General features: G+C 38.3%; 1 non-coding gene across 1 annotated transcript; it reads left to right on the plus strand.

Moving 5' to 3' along the window:
• The first annotated feature begins 435 nt into the window (after positions 1-435).
• On the plus strand, positions 436-542 carry LOC124107694 (U6 spliceosomal RNA). Its single transcript, XR_006856511.1, has one exon. It is a non-coding gene; the product is annotated as a U6 spliceosomal RNA (small nuclear RNA).
• Positions 543-6,610: the final 6,068 nt, after the last annotated feature.

The following is a 6,610-nucleotide window of genomic DNA, read 5'->3' on the forward strand; positions in this document are numbered from 1 at the left end:
ATTCAGGGCTCAGTGAAACATCCTGCTCTTAAAAACATTCTCCTCAGTGAGAATCAGGGGTTAGGAGCCTGAGCTCTAAAGCCATGTGGCTGGATCAAGATCCTGGCTCCAATGCTTGGTTACTTCCTGTGTGATTTGGAGCAAATCATTATTTATCTTTCTGTTTCTGAACTTAGTTAATGTGAATAATAGCAGTTTTACTTACCTCAAAATTTTTTTGTATTACTGAGACTGTATGTAGAAGGCTGAGACCTGAGCTAGACAAATAGAAAGGATCAATGAATGTCAGCTATTATTTTCTACCTTGTTGCTCCAATAAGAAAGCTGGGTATCATTCTTGAGATCTCCAACTCCCTGACCTTCTCCCATTTTACATCCAATCACCAATTATATCTAGTGATTTTTCTGACTAAAATTTTCTCAAATCTACTTGTGGTGCTTGCTTCAGCAGCACATATACTAAAATTGGAATGATACAGAGAAGATTAGCATGGCCCCTGCACAAAGTTGACACGCAAATTTGGAAAGCGTTTCATACTGGCGTTGGAGAAGATAATGCTAAGTGAAGTTAGCGAACCCCCCCCCCCAAAAGAAACAAATGCCAAATGTTTTCTCTCATATAAGGAGGCTGATTCATAGTGGGGTAAGGAGGGGGTGCATGGGAGGAATAGATGAAATCTAGATAGCACAGAGGTGTGGGAGGTAAAAGGAGGGGGCAGGGGACTAGCAAGGATGGTGGAATGTGATAGACATCATTATCCAAAGTACATGTATGAAGACATGAATTGGGGTCAACATACTTTATATACAACTAGAGATATGAAAAATTGTGCTGATATGTGTAATAAGAATTATAATACATTCTGCTTTTATTTATTTTTTAAAAAATTTTTAAAAAATCTACTTGTGTACCACGATGGCCATATCTGATCTGAGAATCACCCCAGGAACTGATTTTCTTCTTTCTGTCTCCTTCTGGCCCAATCTCTACAATCTGGCCAATGCTATTTATTAGCAACAATCCTTTCGCAATGCCGTTATTCATAAAACTTGTGAGTGGTTCCCCAGTTAGTGCCAGTAGTGGGGCTATTCTCTCCCTTATTGGGACAATGAGACCAGAGACACTAGAAGTTGCTGTGGCTGATCTGCTGCAGGATTCCCCCAAGGAGAGAAGAAAAGCATCTGATTCTATCCACAATCCCAGCACGAGACTTCTTGAATCTGAGGAGGAGGATCTGACTCATATTATGTTTTCTGATGATTTGTTCAAGGAAGTTCAGAAATTCTGGATGGGAACGTGGAATAATTTCAGGCAGCCTAAATAGAAACAGAACCTCAGGTAACTGTGGAGGATGTGGCCTGGGGAAAACAAGAAAGTTAAAGGTTAATTTTATTATCTTGGCTCAAGATTCCTGCTCAGTACTAGAGCTTGCCAGAGTCACACTAACAAATCTTAAATTGAAAGAATGATTTCTAATTTTTACTTGGTTTACACATTGGTATTGTAAATCAAAAAACAAAGCAAAAAACAAACAAAACAAAACAAAAAAAAGGAATTATCAGCTAGGATTTTCACCTCGAGCTTGTGCTTACTCAAGAGAAATACTTCAGATTTGGAATAGACCAAAGTGTTTGGCCTCTGGGCAAGCTTTTCTAACAATTAAATTGGACTGCCTTGTAAGCCATTTCAAAGCTCTTTCCTGTTTGAAGCAGTCCACCCACTGATGTGAGAGGATGTAGCTGATTATCCTCCTCTAAACAAGGGAAAGACCTTCAGGTGGTCTGACTTGGAAGGAAAGTCTGGCTCTGGGAGAGAGAAAGCTTGGAGGCTAAGGGAAAAAGGCACGAGACAAAGCCTAAAGAAGGAAATTTAGAGCATAAAATGAACTGGGGAAAAAAAAAAAAAACAAATCAAAATCCAAACAAAGTACAGTGGGAAAATTCTGCTGGCTTTACATGTTCTGGGAATGCCGGCCCTTCTCGGAGAGGACTGAAGCTACTTACTTCATGGAAGGAAGCCGGATTCCTTTCTCCATCAGAACCTTCTCAGTACTTCTGAAGAAAATGTCAGAATAAGGGTAAACCAAGAAAACAATTTGTATCACAAAAGCTTTGAATATTTTTGTGTGGTGCTTGGTATTCTAAGTGGAACATAGAGAAGAGATGATTCTGAGAAAAATTACATCAGACAAGTTTCAGGAAACTTTCTTCAAAACTTTTGCAATGGGACACAGATTGAATTCAATCCTACTGGAACAAAAGGCAGGGGGGTTTTTAAAGCCCTGGATGAGCTAGGGGAAAAATACTGGAGAACATTAGGGGGAAGGTTGGCAAATGTGATTAGGCCATCTGTATTTGCTGGTTGTGCCCTTTGCTTCTGAAATTGTCCTCTCCTCAGCACCATTAACCCTCATCTAGGGGGATCATTTTTGTGAACAATTTGCTGTAATATCTCTCATATCTGAAAAGGCCTCACTTGAAGTCACATCCCTTTGAAGCTATTTGCTCATTTTTCTGCCTCCCTTTATAAAGCAGAACTCTGCCAAAGAGTTGTCTTTATTCACTGGCCTTCACTTCTCACTCTAGTTGGGCTTTTACCTCCAAGACTCCACTTAAACAGCTCTTGTTAGGTTCTCAACAACCTCTTCTTTGCCAAATTCACTGTCTGTTCTCAGTTCTTATCTTACTACGCTCTTAGCAGCAATTTGACACATTTGTTCACTTTCTTCTTTGGAAAGTGTTCCCTGGCTTGTGGCATCCACACATTCAGAGTTAAACCATGAGCATGGAAAGCACACCACCTCACTGGCCACTCCTCTCATGGCCAACATCTAACTGTTGAAGTGTCCCAGGGAGTGATCCTCATCCCTGCTTTCTCTTTAGCTATACTCATTCCTTGGGGGTGGGGGTGGGGGCAGAAATCATGACTTTCTATGTCATCCAAGGATTCATGACTCCCAAGTTTATGTCTCTGGCCCTTAGCTCTACACTGAACTCTAAACTTAGATATCTGATGTATCCCTCACCTAGGGGGATCATTTTTGGTCCCACTTACACTGCCACCTAGGTATGTACTGAGCATCACAAAATCAATATGCCCCAAACAAAATTCTTGATTTCTATTCACAACACCCTTCCTTTCTCCCTCAGTTTTATCTCATCCTATGAAAGCAGCACTCGTTTATTTATAATCATCCTTGATTCTTCTTATTCTATTATACTTCACATTTGGTCTACCAACAAAACTTGCCAGGTCCACCTCCAAAATATATTCTGAACTCAGTCACTCTAACCATGTCCACTATTAGTCTACCTGCTGCTCCCTGTTTTCTTAGTAATTCAATCCAAACAAACAAATCTTGTTTTCTTTCTCTCCCCCTTACAATATATTTCTTACATAGAATGACATCTTAAGTCACTGATTGATCATATTCTTTCCTGACTCTCAATCTACCATTGAATAGAGTAATATCCAAAATCCTTATCATGGTCCATGAGATGTAACATCATTTGGCATTTGTTCATCTTTCTGGTCTCACCTACCATTTCTCCTACCATTATGTTCTCTCCTTTATTACCCTAACTACTTTTTCTATCACAGCATATAACATTTCCCGAACATTATATTATGTATTTACATTTGTGCTACTATATCCTCACCACTGAGAAAAAAGTGGGTGACAGGTAGAGGGTGCTCAATGCACATGGGTTGAATAATAAAATTAACAATAGCTCATATTTAAGTTGCATATGCCAGGTACTATCCTTAGTGTCCCCCATGGATTATTTTATTTTTTAATAGTAATGGCTCTGCATGTTTTATGTTAGATGCTATCATTACTCCCAAAGGTCAGAAGACATTCCTCCTTTGCCTTTCACATTTGTTCCCAGCTGTTCCTGACATGACCTATTAACTTTTAGGGGGAGCTTTTATGCGTTTTATCTTCTCAGAATTGTCAGATCAAAGGCTGGTTCTCTTTTCACCCTCTTTAAAAATATTTATATTGCTGAAAAAAATGCAGACACATATTTTTTGGTATATGTGAGTAGATTTAGCTTCAAGAAACTGAGTTGCCATAAATAATAAGACACTGGCTAAAACTAATAGGACATGAAGGCTGTATTGCTATATTGTAAATATTTAGATTTTTTTCTGAATATTGTGATGTTTTGACATCTTAAACAAACTTGTCTGTCTAGGGAAACACTGCCTCTCCTGGGGCTAGCCAATTCTTTAAGACAAAAACAAAGGGTCCAGCCAGGAACATGTCTTTGATGTAGGAACTTGATTCAAAGCCATACTTCTTCTATTTGGTTCAGGAAGCACTATTTCTGTGTTTTAGTCATCCTAAAGGGACAGGTGTCAGGCAACTAGGAAGCCCCACAGTAATCCAAAGCCTGCAGAAATGGTTCAGACTGGCAGTCCTAAACTGTTTGTCTGCCCTGCTTTCCCTCTCCCATGGAAACCTCAGTGAAGACAGTGGCCTGAACCTACCCTTGTTGGCATTTTCAGCTACTGACCACCTTGGCATCTTTCCCATGTGACCCTGTTGTACATGTTATGTCCTATGCAACTGTATTACAAAACAAAACAAAACAAGATAAAAACCATAAGTGGCATTAGCTTCTCTGTTTCATCACCCTATCACCTTTATAAATTAAGTCCCGGGTACAACACAACTGAAGAGTCAACCAGTATTTAATTAATGAGTAAACGATTACCAAAAACATGAATATCCCTATATTTCAGTGAATTTAATATAGTTATAGCTTTGAGAATAACTATCTCTACTTGCTGGAATATACTTATCTGCTTTAAATGCCCCAAATGCTCCTTATTTGTGAATGTCATCCTGAATTAGACACAGAAGTGATTTGGAGGATATTTACTTTCCTTTGCATGTCTGAAATTTTATTTTATTTTTTTAGGAAGGCTAGAAGGGAAGAATCAGACAGTTTATTATTAGAGCTAGTTAGCATTACTTCCTACCCTGTTTTGTCTTCTCACAGTGTAAGTTGTGTATTTTGCTCTATGCTGATCTTGAGCATTCAACTTTATTTCACTTAACATCTTTGGAACACTTAGTAGATGTGTTTTATTGCATAAATGGAAAATAATCCTTTAGGCTATTTTAAAAAATAGCGCATCCTTTCTTAACTTGAAGATGGCTCACTTACCATTGTTTATGTTGAAAACAACTTCCTTTACTATACTGTCTCCTGATTTCTCTTGGATAATTAAATAACTGCTGTCACTCCCCATATTTGAATCTGGAGGCTAACCCTTATTCTGCAGCTGATTTTAATGCAGATCATGAGATAAAACTGCTTTTTCACTCTTAATATCTAATGTCTTTAGATAATACATGCAAGGAACCAGTGGACCCCAGTGGATGAATCAATTGAGAAGTCAGTTGCAGTGCTAAATGAGAGTTACTTCTTATTTGTCTTTGAAGATGAAGCATATACAATATTACTAATAAATGCAAACCAGTAACTCTCTCCTCTAAATAAATGATTCTATTGATTTATTGATGCCATGTCTTATTTTTCAGGACTGTCCACTATTTTCTCACTTTGTTTCCAAAATAAATGAAATTCTCATAGACTTCTTGCAACAGAGACCAAGTTCAAGGAACATTATCTCTCTCACATGTTTCCATGCTCTTATGTATATGGCTGTCCTTCTGACACTCTGTGGACCAAAGTTGAGAACGAATTACTTGGAATTGGTTTGCCAATGACAAGGACCACAAATCTGCCAAATCACTCAGTTTTTGAAGAAAAATCAATTATGTCAAATCATCTTGCAATATGATAGGAAACATTGTAGGCACAAGTCAATTTAATATTAATTTTGTACTTTGTATCTGACACTGTTTGACTCTGATCTAAATTTTACTTTCTTGCCCCTTAAAACAATTATGAGGGGCTGCACCTCTCTCACTTTACTGCCAACTACTACTACTGCTACCAATACTGCCCTACAAGCAACACCATCATGACTGCTACCATTACTTTTATAGTTACTAGAAAGCATAGGGCACTCAGGATGTGACAGGTACTGTTCTGACTATTTCCATTTAAAACAAAAGCACATTATGGTTTCTATGGCTATTTTATAAATGCACAAATAAGAACATAAAATAGTTAACTTGTAAAGTCACATAGTTAGGAAGTGGCAGAATGGGGATACCAGTTCAGAATTTCTGGCTTCAGAAGTGTGTACTACCCTATATAACCATTCTGCATTTAAATGCTACCACCAGATTTGAAGTTGATCCATCAAAGGAAATTTACTCTGTATGCTTTAATGTGCGAATGTGAGCAATGTGAACCTCTTCACTACTATAAACTGCGTATATGACCAAATATAATTATTTTCTAATTAATTGCATAAGATTCACCTACTTCTCTTAGTAATATCTCCTTCTGATGCCTTCCCTCCCCACTCTCTCTAAATACCCAAGAACCTAAAGGGCCAGTTCAGTATAAAGGGTCTGGTTCCTTTTCCAAACACCAGATGGACACTTGGATTATGTGTTCAGTGCTGTCCTGCTTGCCATTCATCCTCAGTGCCCCACAGAGTTCCTGACAACTGGTCCTCCAG

This window comes from Marmota monax, unplaced genomic scaffold (genome assembly GCF_021218885.2).
Source record: "Marmota monax isolate L192 unplaced genomic scaffold, Marmota_monax_Labrador192_F-V1.1 WCK01_AAM20220418_F8-fsc00097, whole genome shotgun sequence".
Taxonomy (NCBI): Eukaryota; Metazoa; Chordata; class Mammalia; order Rodentia; family Sciuridae; genus Marmota; species Marmota monax.